Source organism: Fukomys damarensis, unplaced genomic scaffold (genome assembly GCF_012274545.1).
Source record: "Fukomys damarensis isolate Sample0158 unplaced genomic scaffold, DMR_v1.0_HiC HiC_scaffold_23, whole genome shotgun sequence".
NCBI classification, from domain to species: domain Eukaryota; kingdom Metazoa; phylum Chordata; class Mammalia; order Rodentia; family Bathyergidae; genus Fukomys; species Fukomys damarensis.
This window is the reverse complement of record NW_022900935.1, coordinates 32,438,358-32,458,581: the sequence shown is the minus strand read 5'-3', so window position 1 is coordinate 32,458,581 and position 20,224 is coordinate 32,438,358.

Below are 20,224 nucleotides of genomic sequence, written 5' to 3'. Positions count from 1 at the left end.
CTCAGGAGGCTGAGGCAGGAGGATTGCTGTGAGTTCGAGACCAGCCTGGACTACATAGTGAGTTCCAGGTCAGTCTCAAATACATAGTGAGACTCTGTCTCAAAAACAACAACAACAACAAAAAGAATCAAGATTGTAACATAAATGATGAAATCATCAACATTAGAGGAAAGCAATAAGTTATTTCATAATTTGGTAGTGGACAAAGTTTTTGGGAATGGCATTAAAATAGGAGCTAAAAAAGAAAATAATAATAGACTGGAGAAAATTAAACTTTCTTGTGCCAGGCAGGCTTGGTGGTGCACACCAGTAATCCCAGCACTCTCAGAGACTGAGGCGGAGGGCTGCAAGTTTGAGCCCATTGCAAGCGTCTTAATAAATTAGTGAGAATCTGTCTCAAAATGAAAAAAATTTTAAATGGCTGGGGATTTAGCACAGTGAGAAAGCCTTGAGTTCAATCCCCAGTACCACAAAAAGAGCAAAAAAGGGGATTTAGCTCAGTGGTTCTGCCGCCTGCCTGGCAAGTACAAGGTCCTGAGATCAATCCCCAATACCAAAAAAAGAAACGAAAAGAAAAAGAAAAAAATTCACAGCTGATTTGTAAACATATTAAAGTTCAATGGCAGGGCACATATACAAGGCCCTGGGCTGGATCCCCAGTATTGGACAAGAACAACAAAAATACTATAACTATAAACATGCAAATGATAATTAGCATGTGCATAAAATGAGTATAATTTATTTTATAAACAAAAGTTTAATTTCATTAAAGTAGAAATAATCATAAATTAATAAACATAAAAGTGGGTAAAATAGGTGAACATGTAAAAGAAGAAACGTAAATGGCCAATAAACAGTCAAAAGATAAGCACCTCACTTATAATTTAATTAATGCAAATTAAAATCATGAGATAGCATTTTCACCAGTGAGACCGTCAAGATTGGAAAGATTAGGGCCTGGGATTTAGTTCAGTGGCACGCCTTGCAAACACAAGGTCCTGAGTTCAAACCCCGGTCCTAGAAAAAAAAAAAAAGGTTGAAACGATCGCTAGGGAACCTGGGGATAGTGGTGCATGCCAGTAATCCCAGCAGCTTGAGAGGCCGAGGGAAGAGGAGTGAAGTTTGAGGCCAGCCTGGACTACATTAAGACCCTGGCTCAAAAAAGCAAAGCAAAACAAAAAGATTTCTAGAACATTGAGACGGGAGCTGGCTCACCAAAGCATGACTGCTGTGTGATGTTGGAAGGTAATCTGTCCACCTATACCGTGGGATCCTCTGAAGCTGTTAAAAGAATGGCATGTTTTTATATGTAACATGAAAAGATGTCTATTCCTCCTCATCCCCCCAGTACTGGGGATTGAACTACCCAAGGGCGCGTTACCACTGAGCTATATCCCTGCTTATGTTTTGTTTTTTGCAGCACTGGGGATGGAACTCAGGAACTTGCGCTTGCCAGGCTGGCACACTGCCACTGAGCTACATCCCTGGCCCTATTTTTTTGTTTTGATGCACGGTCTTGCTAAACTGTCCAGGAAGGGCTGGCCTCTAATATTTGATCCTCCTGCCTCAGCCTTCTCAGTAGATGGAATTACAAGTGTGTGCCACCTCACCCAGCCAGTCTAAGATCTATTATTGAGTGAAAACAGCAAGCTACAAAAGAGTGTGCATGAACACACACACACACACACACACAATGGAGTCACTTGTTAGAAAAAGGATATAAAGCCGGGCGTGGTGGCGCACACCTGTGATCCCAGCACTCGGGAGGCTGAGGCAGGAAGATTACTGTGTGTTCGAGACCAGCCTGGGCTACATAGTGAGTTCCAGGTTAGTATCAACTACATAGTGAGACCCAGTCTCAAAGAAAAAAAAGGATATACTGTATATATAAATGTGTTTGGTGATATACAGAAACTATTTGGGGGATTCAGGAGAAACTGTCAATTGTTAAGTTCAGATCCAGGGACAACTCTCCGGCTGTCTCCCAACTATCACCTTCCCCACAGCCCCTAGCACTCCCGTTGTTTCTCACCTCTGCAATATTATTTTGCTGATTCCTTGTCTTCTCCTCCCTGTCCTCCATCATCGCCCTGGTGACTCCTCTTATCCCTGATGTGCTTCATTCCCAGCACTTCTTGCCCCGAGTTGCCTTTCCATTTCCTACCTGATAAGATACTTGCTTGTTCATTTTGCCCCTTATAACTTCCTGCTGTAGTTTATATTTGTACCTGAAAGCATTCTTAGCCTTGGAGCTCCTTGAAGTCGCAGTTGCCTAATGTCCGAGTTCAGTCAGTGCTCACGGAATGAAAAACACAAACCACTTCGTGTGTGTGTCCATCCCACCAATTTATCTTTGCTTTGTAAGATCCCTTTTCTTTCCGTCTTTGCCTCATGATTCCTAGAATGTGACATCTGGTAAATGACAATGGGCACTGTCCCTGAGTAGTGAGCTTGCCAGGTATGCAGACCCAGACACTTCCTGTGTCTTGGCAGGTTCTCCCCCGGGCCTAGGAACTGATGAAGCCATCCCACCGCGGGTGGAGAGCAGACCTTGGTCTAAGCAGACTTAGCCGTGGGTGCTGCACGTCTGAGACTCCCAGTCTGGTGGTGCAAATGTGTCTTCACTGTCGTCAGAGAGTCTCCTGTGTGAGTGAGCAAGACAGGAGCAAATGGAGAGCCTTCTCAGCCCCCAGTTTACAAAAAGACCTTTCAAGAAAGACCCGAGAGGACCGGCGTGCAGCTTGGTGCTTGCCTTTGTGTGATCAGGGCTCTGGTTTGACCCCAGCACTCCAAAAAAAGGACATAGTGCAGAGCCAAGTGCGGTGGTACACACCTGTAGTCTTAGGTACTCAGAAGGCAGGAGGATTGTTGGAGCCCAGGAGTTTGAGACCAGCCTGGGCAGAACAGTGAAAACCTGTCTAAAAAAAAAAAAATTTTTTTTTATTGGTATTGGGGATCAAACTCAGGACCTTGCGCTTGTGACTGAGGCACAGCACCACTGAGTTAAATCCCCAACTCTCAAAAAACAATTTTAAATAAATGAATAAAGCTTTCAAACAAACAAATAATGAATAATAAGTAATGCAACAGGGAAATGTTTTATTTGACTTGCTCTCCAGTGGTTATTCCTTCATTTTTGGTCCTGGGGATTGAACCCAGGGCCTCACACATGCTAAGTAGGTGCTCTGCCGTGAGCCACACGCCCGCCCATCCCTAGAAGTTGTTTTTTTGGGGGGGGTTACCAGGGATCGAACTCAGGTCCTTGTGCTTTTGAAGCAGGCAGTGGAACCACTGAGCTAAATCCCTGGCCCTCCCTAGAGGTTTTTGAGTTCACTTTATGATGTCATGAGCTGAGTCTGTTAGGGTTTGGGGTCTGAAGCAACAGAAACTGACGATGGCTTTTGGAGCCCTGCGGAGTGCACTGGGGGGCTGTGATGTAGCTCGTTCCTATAGCACCGAGCAAAGCTGGACCATTAGCTCTTGAAGGACAGCACTGGAGGTCAGGCCGTGGGTACCATGGTCAGCCTTTGGTGTCCAACATCCCTGGACATCAGGGCCTCGAGTCCTCTAGGGCCCCTTCCCCTTCCTCCACAGTCATTTCTTTTTGTTTGTTTGGGCTCCATGTGCCTGGCTGCCATGTCATCTCCAAGTGAGAGTGCAACTGCCTTCCTGCGCCTGACCTGGCTGCTCTGATTCAGCCACCTGAGGGGGCCTTTGGGCACCTGGGCATTCACATGTGGGCAGCCCAGGGGAGTGGATGCACCCCCACCCATCAGGACAGGAGCTGGGCTCACAGCTGTCCCTTCCACCACCCCAGCCTTCTCCTCAGGTCCCAGGGGGCTGGAGCATCCCACCAGGAACACTGTGTTTGAGTTTCCTCTCTTGCTGCTCCTGGAATCACTTCCCAACTGTACTTCCAGCACACGAGTCCTTGTTCTGGCTTAAAGTATGGGGGCCGAGATGAACTGATTACCTAGTGCAATAGGCCAAGCTCAGACTCTGAGGGCAAGCATCTCATTGGCCAGGCCCAGATCAGGGGCCACCCTTTGGCCAGACCCACCTCTATCCAGGGGAAAAGGGGTAAAGCCAAAGCCAATCAAGATGGTTACCAAAGCCAGGCAGCACGGCTCATGCCAGCAATCCCAGCACCATAGGAAGCTGAGGCAGGGTCTCAGGGGGCCGGGAATGTAGCTCAGTGGCACTGTATGTTCCTGGCAAGCGAAAGATCCTGAGTTTGACTCCTGGGACCAGAAAAAAATAAAATAAAAGGGCTAGAGATGTAGGGATGTAGCTCAGTGTGGAGGCCCTGGGTTCAAATCCAAGTCACACACCAACACACAGACACACACACACACACACACACACACTCACACACAGAAGAGCAATAGAGCCCTGCAGTGGACTCCTGCGCTGTGATGTGTGGGCACCACGTGTGGACTGAACTCTGTTTCCTGCAGACTTCTTGGCATCTCTTCTCAGTACATGGCACTGCTGTCCTCCTGGATGCCCACACCCGGGACCCAGGCAGGGTCCTCCCCCGCCCTCTTCCCTGACATAGCCAGTCGGTCACCCAGCACATCCCCTTGACCGACTTACGGTTCCTGACTCTCCCACTCTTGGTCCCCCTGCCGTGGCCTGAGCACCAGCCTCCCCGCACAGAACTTGCTCTCTCTGCATCTCTTTCCTTCAAATTACTTCCCAGCTCCTGCTGATTTTCCTAAGAGACAGACTTGAGCAATTCACCCTCAGCACTTGAAACTCTGACCAGCTCCCCACTGCCCTCCAGTAGAGTCCTGGTGCCTTCAACAGCAAACCCTGTCACTTCCGGGTCCCGGGCCGCTCCCGAGCAGTTTTAAGTGTCTCTCCTGTCCAGCCTCGGCAGCCCTACAGAACAGGGAACGTGCTCTGTCCCGGTCTGTCCCCTTCTCTAGGCTTGGACCGTTGCTCAGCTATAGCCGAGCTCCAGCTGACCAGCTGACTCAAACCAGTTGAAATAGTCAGGAGCTGTGCTATCTTGCTTGGTGGAGAGGCAGGATGACCTCAGGCTCTAGATAATCAGCAGCTCAAAAATGCGGAGGAGCTGCTCCTTGTCTCTGCTGCCCTGGAGGGCAGATTTATTCCAAAGTTGAATCCTTTCTGGGCTTGAGGAACCAGGCAGCAGATTCAAACTTCATCCTCAGGAGGAGAAGCAGACTCCCATGTGGGGTCCCTCTGTTGGGTACCTGGCAACTTTTCTCCGAGCCCTTAGGGACTTCCGCCCTCAGGTGGGCCAGCAAACTGCAGCATCAGCACTGAGGTTAAAGTTGGTAGAAAGGACACTGGTGGTCAACCTCTGTGACTATAACACCCATCCCTCTTTCTGTTTGTCTTGTTTTTTTTTTTTTTGGTATCAGGGATCGAACTCAGGACCTTACGCTTGCAAGGCAGACATAGTGCCACTGAGCTAAATCCCCAGCCTGGTCTGGCTAAGTTTGTTATTGTTGTTTTTGTTGTTGTTGTTTTTGAGACAGGGTCTCCCTATGTAGTTCAGGCTGGCCTTGAACTATGTAGCCCAGGCTGGCCTCAAACTCACAGTGATCCTCCTGCCTCAGCCTCCCAAGTTCTGGGATTATAGGCATGTGTCATCATATCGGGTGGCTAAATTTTTTTCAAAACTGAAGTACTGCCAAGTGTGGCAGCACACTCACTACTCAGGAGGCTGAATCAGGAGGATTGCGAGTTCAAGGCAGCCTGGCAACCTAGTTATTTAATGAGATCCTGTCTCAAAATTTAAAAATGAAAAAGGGCTGGAAAAGTGGCTCAGTGTAAAAACACTAGGTTCAATCCCTACTGCCAAAACAAACAAACAAACAAAACACCAAACTTCAGCCTGGGCATATAATTCGGCCTAGCATGTATGAGGCCCAACCCAAATAAATAAATGAATAAATAAATAAATATATCTTTGCTCTTTAAATTAAAACGTATCTATTGCCGGGCATGGTGGCGCACATCTATAATCTCAGCACTCGGGAGGCTGAGGCAGGAGGATCGCTGTAAGTTTGAAACCAGCCTGGTCTACATTGTGAGTTCCAGGTCAGTCTCAACTACCTAGTGAAACCCTGTCTCAAAAAACAAACAAACAAACAAAAAAAACAAAAAACGTATCTTACCATACATTCTGTGTACAGCTAGTTTTTTTCCCCCAATATATCAGTATATTACAAGGGCTAGGGATTTAGCTCTGTGGTGCTGCATCTGCCTCACAGGCACAAGGTCCTGAGTTTGATCCCTGGTCACACACACACCCCCAAAAATATATATACATAAAACAAAATATTTCTAAAACACTATATCATCTTTTTAAAAAAATTGTTTTATTGGTACATTTTAGCTATATGTAATGATCACATTCATCATAGGGTTGGTTTTCTTTTTTTTTTTTTAGTTTTAATTTTTTGAGACAGTGTCAAAACTCATGGCCCTCCTCCTGCCTCAGCCTCCCAGTGCTGGGATTACAGGTGTGTGCCACCATGCCTGGATAATACCATCTTTTGTTCTATTTATTTATTTATTGGTTTTTTGAGACAGGATCTCACAATGTAGTTGATTTTTGTTTTGTTTTTTTGTTTGTTTTTTTTGTTACGGGGGATTGAACTCGGGTCTTTGCACTTGCAAGGCAGGCCTCCAAACCACTGAGCTAAATCCCCGGCCCTACACTATGTAGTTGAGACTGACCTGGAACTCACTATGTAGCCCAGGCTGGTCTCAAACTCACAGTGATCCTCCTGCCTCAGCCTCCCAAGTGCTGGGATTACAGGCGTAAGCCACCAGGCCCGGCTATACCATCTTTTAAAAAGCTACATAGTGTTTCATGATATTGACATACTGTGCTACAAATCACTCAACCCTTTGGACTGCTGTCCATTTAAATCGCTTTCAATTTTTAGGCATTATAAACAATGTTACAGTAGACTTTCATTTACTTAGGTCTTAGACACTGTGTTACTTTCCTATGATAAATCCCAAAGAAAAAAGATGGCAGTCAGGTCATGTATTTGTAGTTCTGGCTACTTGGGAGTCTGAGGCAGGAGGATCATTCGGCTGTGGAGTTTGAAGCCAACCTGGGCAATATAGCGAAGGTGTATGGCTGCAGATTCTGTGATGTCTCTCCTCTTTTCTTTTTTTTTTGTACTGGAGATCGAACTCAGGACCTTGTGCTTTTGAGGCAGGCAGCGGAACCACTGCGCTCCCCCGCTCTCCCCTAACAAGAACTGTCTCATCCAGACATGGTGTTGCATACCGGGAATCCCAACGCTCAGAAGGCTGAGGCAGCCGGCTCTGAGCTCTTGGGTTCTTCTCCTGGGGCCCTGACAGTAAGGAGTGGAGTGCAGCCATCCCTGCCGGGTCTCCTTCAAGACCCTCAGTGCCCTGATCATCACCAACAGCTGCTGTTTCTGCCACTCACTCCAGGGTGAGGCAGCACTAGTAGCCAGGAAAGGGAACTGCTCCTACAGAAAGCCGACACTTTTTTCCCACCTGGACCTTCATTCTGTGCTACTTTTCTTCTGTGCCCTTTTCTTCTTTTTTTAATTTTTTATTTTGAGACAAATTCTTCCTAAGTTGCCCAGGCTGAGCTTGAATTTGTGATCCTCCTGCCTTAGCCACCCGGAGTACTGGCATTACAGGCAGTGGCCGCCATGCCCAAGTGAAAGAATACACATATTAAACATTTTAGCTCTGCATTAAATACAAAATTAAAGTTTTACAGCTTAATGCAAGAAGACCTCTGTCAACTTTGAGGAGTCACCTCCAGGGCGCAGAGGGGCCAGGGGAAGTATGCGCCTGGGCTCTGACCAACACGTCTGCTCTACGTTGGGTTCCCTGGAGACCGACCCTGATCTTGAGAGCTGTGACCCAGCGTTCAGCAGACATGTGCCTGCTGTAGAGAAGGCAGGGAGGGCAGAACCACACGGGAGCCTACCTGTAGCTGCTCTAACCGAAGTCTCAGCTGGGCCCAAGGGGGCCCCAGGCTGGGTCCCTTCAGAGTCGTCCTTGGTTGTAGCGAGATAGATAGCACCTGGGCAGTGTGCACCACACCAGCCAGTCATGGACCTAGGCGGCTGAGAATGTTCCTTGGCAGAGATGCACCCTGGGCCATCTGCAGCCAACATGCCACACAGCTCAGGTGGGTGGGGCGGCCTTGAATGGGGAATCTGGGCAGAAGACAGGGCCTGCACCTGCTCATCCCTTCTCTGTCTGCTTCTGTGAAGTTTGACCCACTCAGGAAGAACAGCTCTGGGTTCTGGTTGGGTTTGCACCCTGTGAAACTTGAACAAGGGTCGGGGAGATGAGCAGTACTCCCAGCTGCAGGGGTAGACATCAGGCTGAAGGACTTTGGTATCAGCCTTGCCCACTCCTGCTGCGGAGCCCCCACCCCTCAGGAGTTGCCTTCTGATTTGGGCATCCTGGTGGGGAGACCCAGACACCTACCCGAAGGAGTGGCCCCTCTGCTGTGCTCATCCAGTGCCTGCTTTACTTGTTCACGCACCAAGAAAGCCAGGCCCATAGCACCAGGCGACCCCATGGTGGCTCACTCCAGTGTGACGCACTCTGTTCCTCTTATTTAACCTCCTTCCCCTGGCCAGGGATCATCATCTCTGCCAGTGTAGTCATTTCTTTTCTTGCCAATGGTCTTCTAGATCAAGAAACTCAAAATAGCTAGGCAGTGGTCATGGTTTGAAGTTCAACAGAGCTCTCACTGTTCCTTGATGGGCGTGCTCCCTCAGAGCCTCGTGTTGAGAGACAGGAAGCTCCTGTAAAATGGCCACAGCCAAGTGTGGCGGAGCACGCCTCTAATCCCAGCACTCAGGAGGTTGAGGCAGGAGAATCACTGTGAGCTTGAGGTCAGCCTGAGCTACATAATGAGTTCCAGTCCAGCCTGGAAGACATAGCAAGACCCTGTCTCAAAAAGGACAAAACAATACAAACAAGTATAACACTGGGTGTAGTGCTGTAGTTCCTTAAACTGAAGGCAATTCCTAGGGAGGAATCCTGTGAGCCACCAGCAGCCAGCATTCCTAGAATCTGAAGAGTGCTGGCTCAGCGAGGACAGGACAGAGCAGGACCCTCAGTGCCCACCGGAACATCTGAGAGTCATGTTCCTGCTTACGGGGATAATGATGGCTTCCTGGCACAAATATTCGGAAGGAAATGAGGTAATGCATGTTTAAAATCCTGAAAGTCTATCCCACAAATGTTCATGTCTAAGTCCCTTTATATCAAGACTTCCATATATGATCACATTTCTCTTTTTGCCTTGGCCAGCAGGGAGCTAAGAACTTCATCTGGTGCTCAGTTAGAGAAGATACAATTTTTGGTTGTGTTGTGTTGTTCTGTTCTGTTTCAGAGAGGCTCATGATGTAGCCCAGGCTGGCCTTGAACGGGCAGTGATCCTCCCTGCCTCAGCCTCCCGAGTGCTGGGATTACAGGTGTGCACCTCCACACTCAGTCTTTAACTAACCTTGTGCACACTCCCTTGTGCAAGCTCTCTGAACTAGAGTCATGTTTAGAGAATGGCAAGGGGTAAATAAATGGCTAAAGAGGAATTTGGAGCAACGAGAGAGTTCTTTTTTCAAGATGTGACTGTGCCTTACTGAGAACACTGCCCCAGCACCTTGCTCAAACTGGGCCGAGCACTTCACCACTGGGTCTTGATTTGTTTTGGCATCTGCCAAGCAGCCGGCACCTAGGCGTGGGAATCCCTCCACTTAGAGGGTGACTCACAGCTCTGACAAGTCAGAGACACACCAAGCAGGTACCGGAAGTCAGGGGGATTAGCGTTATCAGGAGCTCCATCAGCCAGCGTCTCTGCTGGTGATCTTTATTTCTGTCCACTTCCCAGAAGACCTCCCAGGCCTCCCACCCATCCCAGATGGCTCAGTGAGGCGTCCCACCCTGCTCCTGGACTGGAGCCAGCTCAGAGACAGAAGGAGCATATGTGGCCCAGATGTTGTGACAAAGCTGGGTCCCTCTCCCTGCTGCTTACCGAGGGTGGCCCCTACCTCGGGGCATTTGTCTCTGGGGTAACCCTGTGAGCTCCCTCTATGGGAGGCCTCAGAGTGCCAGCTGGGTATGGGTACTGCACCTGTGAGTCTCGTCTCCACGTTGGCGCATGAGCTGAACCACCCTCCTGAACAGCACTTCCCTGGACATAGGGTAGCAGATGCGCTTGCCAAAGGTTTCGAGTATCCCGTTGTTCATGGTCCAGGGTGCTCTCCATCCCTCTCCCACCACTTGTGGTTCATATCAAGTTCAGGGACAGGAAGAGCTTGGGGTATCCTAGATGGTGACGCCCATCAGGGGTCTGGCTTCTACATGGCCTCCACCTGCAACCCTACCACCGCCTACTGGGAGTCAGCACAGCTGGTATGTGGGGAAGACTATGAGTTGGGGCCTGGCTTCTGGGTTTCAGGGGGCTCTGGGAGGAAAAGAGAAGTTTAAATGGTGATGATGCTGATTGGAGGCTATAGTCAGAATGTCCATATTCTAACCCTAACCCTGCCACCTGCTAGCAATGAACTGGTACATCGTCTGCTATAGTTTAGATCTCAAGTATCCCCTCAAAGCCTTGTGTGTGGGAGGCAGTGGATCACGGGGGCACTGCACGCATCAGCAGACTCATCCTTGGATGAGGTCAAAGCTGGGTGTGCTGTCTAGTCAGAAGTGGTGAGTTAGTGGGGGTGGGTAGGGAACAGGGTATCTCCCATCCTTCTCTCTCTGCTTCCTGGCTTGCCATAGGCTGAGCATCTTTTCCATCATGCCCATCTTGCATTTTGTTTCTGCCTTGGAGCCAGGTGACCACACACTAAAACCATGAGCCAAAATAAACCTCTCCTCCTTTCAGTTGTGGGTGTCAGCAACAGAAAAGTGACTAAGACATTGTTATGGCTTGTGTCTAGATGTCCCTCCAAAGCCTCATGAGGTCACAGAGAGCTTTTCAGAGGTGGCTGGATCTAGAGTGTGTGATGCTGGGATTGATTCATGGTGCAATGCTAGGATTAAGAGTGTCCCACCTTGGGTGTGAGTGTTACCTGCCCTAGCCTGGATAAAATACAAGAGACAGAAAGAAGCCTGCTTAAAAAAAAAAAAAAAGCCCAGGATTTAGCTCAGTGGTTCTGCCACCTGCCTTGCAATCACAAGGACCTGAGTTTGATCCCCAGTACAAAAAAAAAAAAAAAAAAAAAAAAAAAAAAAGGTGGCAGCTGCTGCTGTTGCTTGCTGCTTTGCTTCCCAACTACTTTGCTGCCTTCTGCCCACCGTGAACTGTTTCTCCTCTGAGATGCCCCTCTGCCATGCCACCCTGACTTGGAACCAGCCGACTATGAACTGAATCCTCTACAAACTGTGAGTTAAATAAACCTCTCCTCCTTTAACTTTGGGTGTTGGGTATTTTGTCTCAGTAATGAGAAAAGTAACTAAGACAGATATCACCCCACTTCTCTATGCCTCAGCTTTCTACACTGGGGAAAAGGTGTAAGAGCATCTACTTTGGGGACTATTGTGATAGCCAATAAGATAGCACTGGGGGTCCAGGGATTTAGCTCAGTGGTTCTGTCGCCTGCCTTTCAAGCGTGAGGTCCTGAGTTCGATCCCCAGTACCCCCCCCAAAAAAAAGATAGCATTGGGGAAACCAGTGTCTTCTACCATTTCTTGACCTTATGCCAGGCCATGCACTTGACCAAGCATGTGATAGCTATTATGTCTCTTCCTCCTCCTCTTCCTCCTCCTTCTTTTTTGAGACAAGGTCTCACTATGTAGGTCAGGATGGCCTTGAACTCACTATGTAGCGCAGGCCAGCCTTGAACTTGTAGCTATTCTCCTGCCTCAGCCTCCCAAGTGCTGGGATCACAGGTCTGCACCATCATGCCCAGCAGCTATTATGTCATTTAACCCTCAATAAGCCAGGAGAGTTGGCAGGATGACCCTCATTTCATAGCTGAGGAATGTAGGCTCACAGAAAAATGACGTGGCAGTGAGTGGCAGGGTACACACACTGAACCTTCTCTGATCCTGAGGTAAAGTGCCTACCTAATCACCACTATGACCAGCCTTCTCTCCTCGCCAGAGCCTGGCACATCACAGGCACTGAATACACCCACACCCATCCTCCTTGGCAAATCCTACCCTATGTTCTCTCAAAGAAACAGAAACAATGCTTCACTGTGCAATTTCCATACCTGACCCCGCCATGTGCCTCCCAAAAGGAGTCTGAGGCTTGGAGAAGTGAATACTTTGCCAAGGCTACTCTGTGAGTCAGGGGTTGGGCTGAGCAGGAGACATGTCCTCTGTTGGACCCCACATTCATGCCCCTGCCACCCCATGACACTATTAGAGGGCTCTCTGCTAGTGGCATCTGACCCCTTTCTCTGAAGTCCCCAAAGGCTGCCGCTGCTCCATCTTCCAGGGACCAAATCTGCTCTGCTGGGGCAAAGCCCTTCCTCTTCTCCTTTAATCCACAACAAAAAACCCAGAACCTGGGCCAGGGATTTAGCTCAGTGGTTCCACCACCTTTTCACAAGTGCAAGGTCCCGAGTTCGATCCCCAGTACCAAAAAACAAAACAAAACAAACAAAAAACCCCAGATCCTGCAGAGCCTGATGGTGACTCAGGTTACACCAGGCTGTGTGTGTGTGTGTGTGTGTGTGTGTGTGTGTGTGTGTGTGCAGGAGAGGACAGCAGTGCAGTGACAGGTCAGGCTGTGTGTGTGTGTGTGTGTGTGTGTGTGTGTGTGTGTGTGTGCAGGAGAGGCCAGCAGTGAGCAGTGACAGGGAAGCAGAGAATCAGAGAGATGGAGGAAGAGAAAGAAAAGGAGGGAGAGAGAGAGAGAGGAACAGATGTCAAAAGATACACAGAGAAGCAGATGAGGCTGAGAAAGGGGCCAGAGCGGGGAGCACAGAGGTACATAGGAAGGGGATAGGGAGGGAGCGAGGAGGGAGGGAGAACAGGCAAAGAGAGAATTCATTCCACGAGTGTTTGTTGAGCACCTGTGACATGCCAGATGCCACGATGAGCCCCGGAGATGTAACAGCGTACAGAATGGACACAGTCTCTGTCCTCGTGGGTCTTCCTAGTGGGAGACGAGACAGAGAAATCCAGGGAGAAGCCCACAGAGAAACCAGAAGGGATTGCATGGACTGACCCAGGGGAGGCAGGGACAGATGGTGACACAGTGCACTGCGGGACAGGGACAGAGAGCATGACAGGAAGATGGTGACCCAAGAGGAGAGGGACAGCGTTCAGAAGAACTAGGAGGAGGCAGAGCCGAGAGGGTGCCACCTACACAAGTTCTTCTGCGAGCCTGCCCTGTGCCACCTTCTAGTGCCCTCTCATTCATTCCCTCCTCCCAGGGTCTTCTGAGGCAAGTCTCGAGTCTTCCATGGCCAGGAAGTGGGTCTTGGGTTCCGGTGATATGACCTTTGTACGGAAGGCCTCCCAAATGGTGGCCCAAGCAATGCCCTACTACTCCTGGGGCCCACTGTTCCGAGCCCCTTGTCCTGAGCTGGCAGGATCTTAAAGTGCCCACCAGGCATTCTTTAGCTTCGGCTACTATCATCTCACTGTGCGGATGGGTAAATCGAGGCCGAGCTAACAGGGGAGGGTGGCCACCTGAGCCTTTGGGCTGGGGTCAGCCCAGCTAAGGACCCCACACTGGAATGGAGCCAGTGCCTTCCAAGTGGGGGTGGGTGGGGAGAAAGCATTCTTGGGATCCTGCAGCCCTGACAATCGTGTTGTTTAAGAATCACGTGAGAGTAAGTTTTGGAAGAGGCTTGTGTTGCAAAGCTGGGACTTTGATGGTTGCCAATGTCTGTTTCCGTGGAAACGGGAATCAGAATCAGAGACTGAGCCCGTGAGCTCCGCTCTGAGTGCCCCAGATAGCGAGGTGAGAGGGCACTATGTCCTCTCCTCCTGCGTTGGGCTCTAGAGTCCCCTCAGCCCCTCCACAGGGCTGGCTGAGGATGCCGGCCTGTCGGAAGGGCAGTAGAAAGGATGTAACTCACCTTTGCAGAAAACTCACCAGGCCCTGACGGGGAAGGCGCCCACAGAATGACTCAGCTGAAGGACCCTTGCTGAATCTTCATCCTCAGGACCTAATCAGTCTGTCAGGCTTTGCACAAGGCGAGGGCCTTTCATCTAGTCCACATGGGGAGCCAGTGCTGGACAGCAGGGGTGAGAAGGAGCAGTCCTCGGCGTGCCCACAGGGCCCAGGCTCCCAGAAGCTTACACCTCTCCTCATTCCCCTCTGGTGCTGTGCATCACCCCCCAGGCCCACCGAGGGGGTCTCTCTTGCCTTTGGACCTTTGCCCATGCCGGGCTCTGCATTCCTTTAAAGCTGAGCTCCCAGCCTGCCTGCTGCAGGAAGGTCCGGAGGACCTCCAGGGTGCAGGCGGAGGCTGGTGTTTGCCTGTGCCAGCTCCATCTGCTGAGTCCCTTCCTTTCCCCCTTCTTAGGGACCTTCTGTGACACTGTCCTCTACCTCTTCAACCCTCTCTTCTGGCTCCTCCCATCAGCATCTGCATGGCTTCTAGGCTCTCCTACCTGAGCCCAACACAGCAGCGCCTTCCCCCTCCACACAGCCAGCTTCTTAGAAGCTTTGCCCGTATGTGCTGCTCCTTATGTCCTTTCCCACTCCTCCACCCCCAGGATCTGACCTCTGTCCCCACGGCACCCCCAAAACTCCTCTCACCATCCAACCATACCGTCATGGAGCAGGGGGTCCGTCACAGAATCCGGGACATTTCATGCTGTCCATTGCTTGGCCCTCTCTCCAGGAAGTTGGCCCACTGCTCCTCACAGTTACCCTCAGAGCCGGCCTCCTTGGCCTCCACTGACTCCTGCTCCAAGCTGAGTGCTCTAGGAGCCGTTCCCCAGTTTCTCCTGGGAGACCCAGCCACTCCACCCTATTCCTCTGAGCCTCTCCCTGACCGCTGGCCCAGCTTGGCACTGCACTATGCCCACAGGGGCCTGCACGCTCCAGCATGGCCCTTGTCTCTGGCTGCCGGGCCTATGGCTTCCTCTTTCACACATGCTCGCTACCCAAGACAACCCCTGGGAAGCACCGGGCTGCAGAGGGAGGCGCAGCCATGCAGAAAAGCATCTTGGACTTCATTTCTGAGAAGCCAGGCTTTGTCCTGTAGGAGACACTTGGGAGTCTGAGCAGGAACAGGATAGGGCCAGGCCTGTGCTTCAGTACATCCCTGTGGCTGCCCAGGAAGTGCCAGGTGGGGTGGGGTTCAGAAGACCAGAAGACCAGCTGGGGGCTGTGCAGTAATTGGAGGGCAGTGGGCCGAACTGGGCATGTTAACCAGGTCCAGTTGATCAAGCTCGGTGCTGTTAGGGGCGAGAGAGAAGAAAAAGACTCCCAGATTTCCAGCTGGGTGGCTGGGCAGGGGTTGGTGCCATGGGAGACACTGACAGCGACTGGACAGAGAGAAATCATGTGTCCAGTCTGGAGAGGCTCCTGAGGGAAATCCAGTGGAGATGCCCTGTAGCTGAACATAGGTTGCAGGTGCTGAGAAAGAAGAGGCCTGCAGCCTGGCGGGTGGGATGGCTTCAGCAGGCGTTGTTGTGTTCAGCAGCCATGCCCTTGGCAAAGCTGCTCAAACAGGGAGAGAGAGGGAAGGGCGGAGGGTGAGAGCAGTCTATTGTTGGACTGCATTTGCTATTCTGCAGATCTCACCTCCTTCCTGCCCATGGGTGCTTGGCTGGGTGGTGTAGGTGTGCACTGACTGTCTTGGCCTCCAGCGCTCCTTTAGTCCAAAAGCAATGTGCCAGGCAATCTGCCCTTGAGCCAGGAGACCCACAGGGCAGATTCGAGCTGCACCCTATAAGCCCAAGCCACCCAACTGACTGCAGACCTGTGAGTGAGAAACAAATGGCTTTTATTCAGAGCCACTGAGATTTGGGGGCTGTGTGTTATGTGACAGCGTTTCAGCAATACCCTGACTAATAACATTTTAAGAGGAGACTGGAAAAAAAATCCTTTAGAGGATGATGGGAAGAACAGGCCGGAGGGAAGGGGGAAACTGGGTGGGTGGAGCCCTGGCACTGAGGTGGAGGGAAGGTGTGTAGGGTCATTGGAGCCTTGGAGCTGCACCCTTCCATCCCAGGCTTGAGTCTAGGTTCTCCCTGGACTAAGACCCACCCTGGGCCTGCCTCCTACTGTCTCTCGATGGACATTTAATGGGCTCTCTACATGCAGCCCACCCAAGACTGACCTCATCCTTCTCCCATCACAGGCTGCTCCCATCCTGGGGCCCTGGATGGCACCACCGGCACCCTCGCCAGAGCCTGGGAGTCCTCCACACAGCCTCACGCCCTGTTGGTTCTCAAGCCCAGGAGATGCTCAGCCATGGCTTCTCCCCAGCCCCTCTCAGCACACCTGCCGCTGGGACTCCTTACCCGGTGACTTCACCTCCGGCAGTGGCCCACAGCGCTCCTCCCAAGCAGGGCAGGGCAGTCACTCCACTGGTTAAACCATCATCAGCTGACAGGACAATAAGCAAACTTCCTCACACCGCACCGTGTCCGAGGCCCTGAATCACCATCCTCAGTTGAATGAATGAACGATGGAGGCCCTTCTCTTGGAAACGTATTCTATCCCTGACCCCCACTCAGAACTTGGTGTAGACCTGGCTTCTTCCTAACAGCTTTCCTGACCACCTTCCCCTTCGCCTCCCATGCTAATTTAGGTAACCCCTCAACTTTTTTTTTTTTCTTTGTTTTTTTGTACTGGGGATCGAACTCAGGTCCTTGCACTTGTGAGGCAGGCGGCGGAAACACTAAGCTAAATCCCCGGCTCACCCCTGAACTTTTAAGGCGCTTGCTCCTTTTTTGGGGGAGGGGCAATACAGCGTATTGAACCTAGGGAGCACTGAGCTATATTCCTAGCTCTTTAGTTTAATTTAATTTTTTGGTACCAGGGATCGAACTCCGGTCCTTGGGCTTGTGAGGCAGGCAGCAGAACCACTGAGCTAAATCCCTGGCCCTTCTACCTCTTTTGATTTTTGAGACAGGGTCTTTAAATTGCCCGGGCTGGGCTCAAGCTTTTGCTCTTCCTGCTTTAGCCTCCTGAGAAGCCAGGATTAGGGTGTATACCACTGTGCCTGCCTTTAGGTATCCTCTTGGAAATCTCATGACATCCAGATTGAACAACTCTGTGCCCTGCCTTGTGGCTCTCAGTCTAGTTTTTCTTTCCCCTTTAAAATGCCAATTGTGGTGGCGTACTCCTAGAATCCCAGGATTTAGGAGGCTGAGGCAAGAGAATCACCTCAAATTCAAGGCCAGCCAGGGCTTCATAGTGAGTCCAAAGCCAGTCTGAACTACATAGCAAGACCTTGTCTAAAAAAAAAACAAAAAAAAAAAAACCCAAGTAAGCAGAGGCCAAGGATTTAGCTCAGTGGTGCCGCCACCTGCCTCGCAAGCGCAAGATCCTGAGTTCAATCCCCAGTACCAAAAAACAAACAAAAAAGCAACCAAACAATCAAACAAAAAAACCTTACATTGAAGCTCTGTATCTGTTAAAAACTCCTCATTCCCCGCTCCCCAATCCCTGCTAGCTGCCATTGTGCTTTCTGTCTCTGAATTTGACAACTCTAGGTATCTCAAATGAATGGAATCGTAGCATTTGTTCTTTTGGGTCTGGTTTATCTCACTTAGCACAAAGTCTTCAGTGCTCTTTGGTGCTATAGCATGTGTCAGAATGGTGTTCCTTCTTAAGACTGAATAACATTCCTTGGTACGTGTGCCACATTTTGTTTACCTACCTGTTTGTCAATGGACTTTGGGTTGTTTCCATCCTTTGGCTACTGAGGAGAGCACTACTATGAACACTGCATATAAGTATCTGTTTGAACCTTTGCTTTCAATTCTTAGAAGCCAGATGGATGGATCATGTGGCAATTCTATGATTTTTGTTTTGTTTTGTTTTTGTGTTTGTGTTTTTGGTACTGGGGATCAATCTCAGGACCTTGCGCTTGCGAGGCAGGTACAGCGCCACTGAGCTAAATCCCCAGCCCTTTTTGTTTGTTTTTTTGACAGGGTCTGTTGAACTCTGTGTCCCAGGCTAGACTCAAATTCACAGCAATGATTCTCCTGCTTTAGCCTCTTGAGTGATGGGATGACAGGCATGCGCCACCATGCGTGGCTATGGTACTTTTTGTAATCTCGGTGCTGATGGTATGAGATGGCCAGCCTCAGCTTGACTCCAGCCCTTGCTGTGCTGACCCGCATCCTCCAGCACTGCCCGCCAGCACCCGCTCAGGTAATGCTTGACTTCTTCCCTAGGGTTTTCCTGACACTGCGGCAAGGGATCCGTTCAAATCCCATGGGCATTCTGCTCCTGCTATGAGAGCGACTCCGCCCTGCTGGGAGACTCCCTCCCTGTGCAGGGTTAACTCCCACACTGCCTTCCTTTAGGACTCCAACTTCACTTCCTCAGAGAAGTCCTTCCTGACTCCCCCAGAGCCGATGTTATCTGTTTGGTGGCCATCTCTGCTGGTTATTCCCAGCTCATGGCGTCCGTTGCCCTAACCCTTGTCTCTTCCACTGGACTGCAAGCACCACAGGAAGGAGACCTTGGTCTTGTTCATTGCAACCTCAGTGCCTACAATGATGCCCAGCCCGTTCCAGATGTTCAGGAAACCCTTGCTAAATGAATTGTTTTATCCAACACATAACAATTTTTTTTTTGGTACCAGGGATCGAACTTGGGTCCTTGTGCTTGCAAGGCAGGTGGTGGAACTACTGAGCTAAATCCCCAGCTCCAACACATAACAATTTTTTAAAAAATGTGAGCTCCTGGCCTAAAAGGCAAGGATAAAGCCCACAGAGTGCTTAAATCCTAATGAAGGAAATAGGTAAGAAAAAAATAAATATACGCTGTGTCAGGTGGTGACGGTTGCTGCGGAGAAAGCAGAGCAGGTTGGGGACAGGTGCCTTTCTCCAGAGGCTCCTTAGGGAGGGGCTGGTGATGCTGCCTCAGGGAAAGTGAGGGAGGGGAGAGTGCTCTGGGCAGCGGGGACAGTGCAGCAAGGGCCTGCAGATGAGTGAAGACACTTGCTCAGCTGGTCCAAGGCACGTAGAGGGTGTGTCCCGGGCAGGGCACAGCCAGTAAAGGGATGGAAGGCTGCAGTGGTTAGCACTGAGAGGCCCCATGGGTGCAGCAAGTCCCTCAGAGGTGAGGACACTGGGGCAGGGGCTGCAGTGAGCAGTAGCTTCCTCTCTGCAGCCACCAGGACAGGGCCTAGCCTTGTACTTCTGCAAATCCCTGGTGCAGGGCCGAGCACATAGTGGGCACTTCCTAGATCAAAGTAAACCCACCCTACACATTAAGTCTTGTTTGGCTGTGACACTGGTTTAAATTTAAATCCAGTCCCTTCTCCCTCAGCATCCCTCTGTCTGTTGGCTCATTACGCTACCTACTGTAGTTAACACTAGTGAGCCAGGCGTGGTGATCCATGCCTGTAATCCCAGCACTCAGGAGGCTGAGGCAGGAGGATTGCTGTGAGTTTGAGACCAACTTGGGCTACATAGTGAGTTCCAGGTCAGTCTCAACTACATAGTGAGACCCTGTCTCAAAAAACCAAAAAAGCAAAAAAACAAAAAAACCACTAGTGGAACAGTCTTTTCCAATTTATAGAAATATTATCCCCAAATATTATCTCTATGGAGCCCCCAAGCCCCCTTCTGAAGAGCTGCTCCTCACTGTCCAGGAGTGGTCAGGGTGGTGGGCTCTGCAAACACTAACTGGCCAGCAGGTGGGTCCTCTTGAGACCCCTCTTTCATCCCCCTGCCTGTCTCTGGCAACATCACCCCCACTTCACAGACGCTGAGACTTCATTTGTCCAAAGCTCGCCGCTGGCAAGGCCTCTAAACTGGGACTTTGGGTGCTAGACTTCACTGTTCTCAGGGAGGCCCCAACCCCCTCAGGGAAACTTGTATGGAAACCGGGGCTGACCAGCCTGGCCAGAGCCTGCTTGGGGAGCAGCCCCAGATCTGGATCAGAAGTCTTCCTGCCATTCCAGGACTGAGCATGCTGGGGAACAGGGGGATGGGTGGCCGCTCAGCTTCCATGCCCACAGCCCCAGAGGGGAGCCCCGTACTGCTCCCCTCAGCTGTGAGGATCACGGAAACAGTGCTGCCACCAAGGAGAGGAAACAAGATCCTCTCCCCCATCCTTGGCAGC